The 7,755-nt window shown below is 46.5% G+C and overlaps 1 pseudogene; it reads right to left on the bottom strand.

Moving 5' to 3' along the window:
* Window positions 1-3,013: 3,013 nt before the first annotated feature.
* LOC126471835 (5S ribosomal RNA) lies at window positions 3,014-3,131 on the bottom strand (annotated as a pseudogene).
* Between the last annotated feature and the right edge of the window lie 4,624 nt (window positions 3,132-7,755).

Consider the following 7,755-nt stretch of genomic DNA (forward strand, 5'->3'; position numbering starts at 1 on the left):
AGCGAGAGTCACGTGACAGGCCACGCGACTTTCAGCCTTATTGCATTCGTTTTATTGTTTCACCAGTACTAGTCCGGCTTTTTTCTAGCCACACCTCGTAAACCCTGTAGGGCTTTGCATAAATTCCTAAGAGGGCGAAGGGATGGAAATCTCTTCTGAACAGCACGTTGCAAGGCATCCCAGATATGCTCCATAATGTTCATGTCTGTTCGGTGGCCAGTGGAAGTGTTTAAACCAGAGCATAAGAAGTATAAAAGTATGAAGTAATGAGTGTTCCATGGGAGCTAAGGAACTTTTGAAAGTGTAGCAACTAAGTAGCGTGTTGTGGACTAAAACAGGGAATAACAAAAAGGTAACATACATTCTTGTCGATATATTTTCAGATCATAGGTAGTCAGTTAATGTGTCAATGAGGGATGAGACTGGAGTTCTTAAACTTACAACAAACAAACGCACAAAAAACTGACAGAGAAAAATATAACCACATACACATTGTAACTATTTCTGAGATGCTCATGAAGATCTCGAATGGCGTTAGATGCAGAATGAAAAGAGAAGAAATTATAAACTTTAAATTTTCCGTACCACAGTCTCCAACTTCCTCGAGAAATATTGTGGCAGAAACACACATACCCTCATGTCGAAGAACCACAGATAAACACCATTTGTAAATTGTCACTACATTCTTAGCAGCAATCTCTCAGGAATTTCGTTCAGTCGTGGAAAATGACAGTCTCTTCGTGAGCAACAGGGACATCTGAGAGAGAAACTGAAATTATCCGAACTATTAAAAAGTTACACCGAAGACTGCAACTGTATTTGAGGCGAGCTGGATCAGGTGATCACCAATGTGGCTCACAGGGCAGAAGCAACAACCTGAGACATTGTATCATGAAGTATGTCACCAGTAGAAGTAATGGGATTAACTTTAAAATTTAACATCTCACCGACACAAATAATTGTACGCAGCTCACCAGTACAACTCTATGATAACGGAAAGGAATCAGTCCAAGCATGCTAAAGGAAACGTTTGATACATTAATGTACAGTCAGTCTATCAGGAGTGATTGGGTGGTGGCCAGGCTGCAGTCTTTCGACCAGAGTATTAAAATACTTAAATGATTTTATAGAGATAAAGCAATGATCCAGGAATACCTGAAGTGGTATTGATAATGCGAGTCCTTCTGTGATCTGTTGTGATGACTGTCTTGGTGAGCTCTCTTTGTAAACGTTCTGCATTGCAAATGATATTTTAGACACGTTCTGCACTGGAAATGATGATATAACGGGAGATAAAAAGTTTTCAATTGAGGGCGTAGATGTAGCGTATATGCAACGTAGTGCAACTCCTGTGCGGGTATATAAGCGTCGACATGTAGCAAGGGTTTAATGTGGCATTCGTGTCTTTCGTATGTGCGTGCGATAAATGCAGCAACATGAACAATGGTGACGTTATTACCAAAGGTTTCCAAACAGGACCAGCGTACTGTTTTTCTCTACTTGGCTGTCGACGGACAAACACCGGTAGACATCCATCGGAGAATGGAGAATGTGAATGGGGCAGCATATCAATCGAAAACCAACTATTGTCAAATGGTGCGACGAGGGGTGCTGCAGCTGTATGATAACACAAATCCCAATATCGCAAATGTTGGAACCCAGAAGTTACTCCAACTGAACTGAAAGACACTCGAGCACCCGCCTAATAATTCTGGTCTCTCCTCATGGAATTATCACGCCTCTGGTCCCTTAAAAAAGGTCTTGAAGGGTAAACATTCACTTCGGATGAGGACGTCCAACAGGCTGTCACAGACTTCTTCATGCAGTAAGACACGTTGTTTTATCAAACGGGTATCTTCAGCCTGTTGCATCGGTGGGATAATTGCAACAATGCTTACGGCGATTTTCCCTGATTACCATACCTGTTCTGTGCTGTGCGCCCTTCGAACGGAAGTTTTTTGATCACTCCTTATATATGAATAAAGTTGTGAGAGGCGTATAGAGCACGGAAATAATTGTATTGTATTCGAAACAGATTTCACAGGATCACAAGAACAATGCGACAAAAATTTCATGTTACTTATACGGAAAGAAATAAAAATATCAGTAGACACAACAAGCACTGCAAACAGAAGAGATCACTGGAAGAAAACGAAATAAAAAGTTACTTTGGATTCTGTTGTGTTGGCAGAAGAGCCAACACCGTGTTACTAGTGGGGGCCGAAATGCACGCGTTTTAGCTCACGCAGGCTGGCGTGAGGAGGGAAGGACTCTACTGACGTGAGGTCTGGAATATGACAAGGAATTAGAATTCAGAAAGCGGGCGTACTTAGTTTGATACTTACCTTTAATCCATTAATGATGAACTTCGCTCTTGACGGTACATGATTCACAATATTATCTGTTCTGAAAACATTCGTAGTAACTGAATATGGCGCCTTGCTAGGTCGTAGCAAATGAAGTAGCTGAAGGCTATGCTAAACCGTCGTCTCTGCAAGTGAGAGCGTATGTAGTCAGTGAACCATCGCTAGCAAAGTCAGCTGTATAACTGGGGCGAGTACTAGGGAGTCTATCTAGACTAGACCTGCCGTGTGCCTCGGTCTGCAATCACTGATAGTGGCGACACGCGGGTCCGACGTATACTAACGGACCGCGGCCGATTTAAAGGCTACCACCTAGCAAGTGTGGTGTCTGGCGGTGACACCACAGATTCATTTGACATAGTCTACCAGAACAAAGACATTCTTTAACTACAAAAGAAAGCTTAAGGCAGATTTACGAAACAGAATGTGTGAAGGTGAGTCATTAAAAGCACTCCGTCTTCAGGCCACAAGTGGCCCATCGGAACCATTCGACCGCCGTGTCATCCTTAGGTGAGGATGCGGATAGGAGGGGCATGTGGTCAGCACACCGCTCTCCCGGTCGTTATGATGGTTTTCTTTGACCGGAGCCGCTACTATTCGGTCGAGTAGCTCCTCAGTTGGCATCACGAGGCTGAGTGCATCCAGAAAAAAGGCAACACCGCATGGCGGCTCACATGGTCACCCATTCAAGTCCCGGCCACGCCCGACAGCGCTTAACTTCGGTGATCTGACGGGAACCGGTGTATCCACTGCGGCAAGGCCGCTGCCCGAGTCATTAATTGTTGTAAATTTATGTGGGTTTGTAATTGTCTGTATGAGATGGATGGCTGTATGGCGTTGGTCAATGAGACCTTCCATGAGTAGTAAAGTGAACCAGTACAAAGTCTGGCCGCCATTTAGAGGTGAGTTAAAACCCTTATCTTGAGCGATTTTTATGAGAAAAACGTATAGAAGCTATGTATATTCATACAGGACTACTTCCTACTTACGCTGAGTTGTGCATGTCACGAAACTTTGTTTACAATAAACAGTATTCCTGTTGCATATCTTTGGCTACTGTCGATACTGATGCAACTCCGAGTACGTTTGGTAAGTGCTCATTTTTAGTAATAGAAGGCACATTTTACATTAATACACTCCTGGAAATGGAAAAAGGAACACATTGACACCGGTGTGTCAGACCCACCATACTTGCTCCGGACACTACGAGAGGGCTGTACAAGCAATGATCACACGCACGGCACAGCGGACACACCAGGAACCGCGGTGTTGGCCGTCGAATGGCGCTAGCTGCGCAGCATTTGTGCACCGCCGCCGTCAGTGTCAGCCAGTTTGCCGTGGCATACGGAGCTCCAGCGCAGTCTTTAACACTGGTAGCATGCCGCGACAGCGTGGACGTGAACCGTATGTGCAGTTGACGGACTTTGAGCGAGGGCGTATAGTGGGCATGCGGGAGGCCGGGTGGACGTACCGCCGAATTGCTCAACACGTGGGGCGTGAGGTCTCCACAGTACATCGATGTTGTCGCCAGTGGTCGGCGGAAGGTGCACGTGCCCGTCGACCTGGGACCGGACCGCAGCGACGCACGGATGCACGCCAAGACCGTAGGATCCTACGCAGAGCCGTAGGGGACCGCACCGCCACTTCCCAGCAAATTAGGGACACTGTTGCTCCTGGGGTATCGGCGAGGATCATTCGCAACCGTCTCCATGAAGCTGGGCTACGGTCCCGCACACCGTTAGGCCGTCTTCCGCTCACGCCCCAACATCGTGCAGCCCGCCTCCAGTGGTGTCGCGACAGGCGTGAATGGAGGGACGAATGGAGACGTGTCGTCTTCAGCGATGAGAGTCGCTTCTGCCTTGGTGCCAATGATGCTCGTATGCATGTTTGGCGCCGTGCAGGTGAGCGCCACAATCAGGACTGCATACGACCGAGGCACACAGGGCGAACACCCGGCATCATGGTGTGGGGAGCGATCTCCTACACTGGCTGTACACCACTGGTGATCGTCGAGGGGACACTGAATAGTGCACGGTACATCCAAACCGTCATCAAACCCATCGTTCTACCATTCCTAGACCGGCAAAGGAACTTGCTGTTCCAAAAGGACAATGCACGTCCGCATGTATCCCGTGCCACCCAACGTGCTCTAGAAGGTGTAAGTCAGCTACCCTGGCCAGCAAGATCTCCGGATCTGTCCCCCATTGAGCATGTTTAGGACTGGATGAAGCGTCGTCTCACGCGGTCTGCACGTCCAGCACGAACGCTGGTCCAACTGAGGCGCCAGGTGGAAATGGCATGGCAAGCCGTTCCACAGGACTACATCCAGCATCTCTACGATCGTCTCCATGGGAGAATAGCAGCCTGCATTGCTGTGAAAGGGGGTTATACACTGTACTAGTGCCGACATTGTGCATGCTCTGTTACCTGTGTCTATGTGCCTGTGGTTCTGCCAGTGTGATCATGTGATGTATCTGACCCCAGGAATGTGTCAATAAAGCTTCCCCTTCCTGGGACAATGAATTCACGGTGTTCTTATTTCAATTTCCAGGAGTGTATAATAATACGTGTGATTGTAAACATGCCTACTGGGGTCACTTTATTAAGTTTAATCACAACCGTGGCTGAAATTGGTATCTTCTATTGGAAACACCTACATGATACACAGATTTAACAATAAGAGGCAGTAGTATTTTGTAGTGTGAAACAAGCGTACCTATGTCTCTGTGTCCAGAACTCATTCGTAGAAGATTCAGCGATACACAGTTTGCCTAACATGTAGGTCCAAGCACCTCTCACCTATGTGAGATGCACACACTCTACTCGAAACTACCGTCTTTTACTCCAGCCCCTTCACACACGGCCTCTGAAGGCATTGTGAAAGCTACTTACAACACAAGTTCTCCTAAAGCGCTCTGACCATCTTGCTGCTACATACAGGTGTCAGAAGCGACTTTTATCATCAATGCCTCAAAAGTAAAAAAAAAAAAAGGAAAGAGTACAACTTATTACGGATAGAATGAGTAAACTGACTAAATAATTTTCCATATCTTAGACCAACGGAAAATTCAGTTTCATGTTGTAGCAATAGTTACAGTTCACAACTGCCTCAAATCCCACAAACAAATTTGAAGTGTGTATAGACACACGGCGAGCATGGATTCTAAAATATCGTTCTTGTGAAACACAATTAGCTGTTTATTCGCATGAAGTAATGAGTGCTGTCAGCAGAGAATCTCAAATTGATACTATATTTCTAGATTTCCAGAAGGCTTTTGCCACCGTTCCACACAAGAGACTTCTTACCAAATTGTGTGCCTGTGGAATATCACCTCAGGTGCGTGACTAGATCCGAGATTTCCACTCAGAAAGCTCACAGTTCGTAGTAACTGACGGAAAGTCATCGAATAAAACACAAATGATATCCTGCGTCCCCCAAGGACGTGTTATAGGTCCCGTGCTGTTCCTAATCTACATAAACTAACTAAAAGATAACCTGAGCAGCCCACTTAGATTAATTGCAGACAATGATGTCATTTACCGTCCAGTGAAGACGCCAGAAGATCAAAATCAATGCCGGCCGGTGTGGACCAGCGGTTCTAGGCGATTCAATCTGGAACCGCGCGACCGCTACGGCCGCAGGTTCGAATCCTGCCTCGGGCATGGATTAGTGTGATATCATTAGGTTAGTTAGGTTGAAGTAGTTCCAAGTTCTAGGGGACTGATGACCTCAGATGTTAAGTCCCATAGTGCTCAGAGCCATTTTGAACCATCAAAATCAATTCCAAAATAACTCAGACATGATATCTGAATGGCGAGAAAAGTGGAAATTTTCACTCAATAAGAAAAGATGTGAGGTAATGCACGTGAGTACAAAACGAAATCCGTTAAATTTCTATTACACGATAAAGCACATAAATTTAAAGACTGTCATTTCAAAGAAATACCTGGGAACTCCAATTACAAACAAATTAAGTCTGAACGATCACATAGATAACATTTTGGTGAAGGCAAACCAAAGATTACATTTTGTAAAAAGATGCAACAAGTCCACTGAAGATACTGCTTACACTAAGTTTGTTCGTCTTGTGCGAGAATACTTCTGGGCTATATGGGATCCTTACCACATAGTACGTCATCGGAGGCGGGGATGCGGGGACGTCGAGCACGTCCCACGTGTCCTCCGATCGGTCCACTGATGTGACCTCCCCGGTTACTGCCTGCACTGAGGTTGACCCCTTGGTCGAGTGGGAGATCATTCCAAAGACTGGCAGGCAGCAAGAAACTTTCCGTGGGACCAATCGTAGGGCCTCCCCGGTTCGTTTGACGAACAGGTTTCGGGCGTTATCTGTAGCTGACGAAGTCTCTGAGCCGGATGCAGTCGTCCACCCCATTCCAGAGGAAGCTTCTCGGTCCGCAAGGTCTGGGCATTCACAGAGGGTGGGTTAGCTGGTAGTTGGGAGTTCCAACGTTAGGCGCATAATTAGTCCCCTTAGGAACATGGCTGCCAAGGAGGGGAAGAAAGCCAATGTGCACTTTGTGTGCATTCCGGGGGAGTCATTCCGGATGTGGAAAAGGTGCTTCCGGGTGCCATGAAGAGTACAGATTGCAGCCAACTGCAAGTTGTGGCTCATGTCGGTACCAACGACGTGTGTCGCTTTGGATCGGAGCAGATTCTGTCTGGTTTCGGGCGGCTAGCGGAAATGGTAAAGACTGCCAGTCTTGCTTCCGAGATTAAGGCGGAGCTCACCATCTGCAGCATCGTCGATAGAACCAACTGTGGTCCTTTGATGCAGAGCCGAGTTGAGGGTCTGAATCAGAGGCTCAGGCGGTTCTGTGACCGTGTAGGCTGCAGATTCTTTTACTTGCGCCATCGGGTTCCACTTAATAGGTCAGGAGACCTCTACACACGGGAAGCGGCTACACGGGTAGCGGGGGCTGTGTGGAAGGGACTGGGCGGTTTTTTAGGTTAGAGGGTCTCAGGGAACCGCAGAAGGGGCGTCCGTCAGAAAGTGGGCAGGTAAAACACAGTAGGGGAGTTGTAGAAACGATTGGTATTGTAGTTGTAAATTGTCGTAGCTGTGTTGGGAAAGAACCAGTGCTCCAAGCCCTAATAGAAAGCACTGAAGCTCAAATAGTTGTAGGTACAGAGAGCTGGCTAAAGCCGGAAATAAGTTCAGCCGAATTTTTTCAAACGATCTAACAGTGTTCAGAAATGATATATTAAATACAGTTGGTGGTGGAGTATTTATTGCTGTCAGAGGTAGTTGGCCTTGTAGCGAAATTGAAGTAGATAGTTCATGTTAAATAGGGTGGGTAGAGGTTATACCTGACAATCGGACTAAACTATTAATTGGATCGTTTTACCGACCCCCGACTCGGAAGACATAGT

Source organism: Schistocerca serialis, chromosome 3, assembly GCF_023864345.2.
Source record: "Schistocerca serialis cubense isolate TAMUIC-IGC-003099 chromosome 3, iqSchSeri2.2, whole genome shotgun sequence".
NCBI classification, from domain to species: Eukaryota; Metazoa; Arthropoda; class Insecta; order Orthoptera; family Acrididae; genus Schistocerca; species Schistocerca serialis.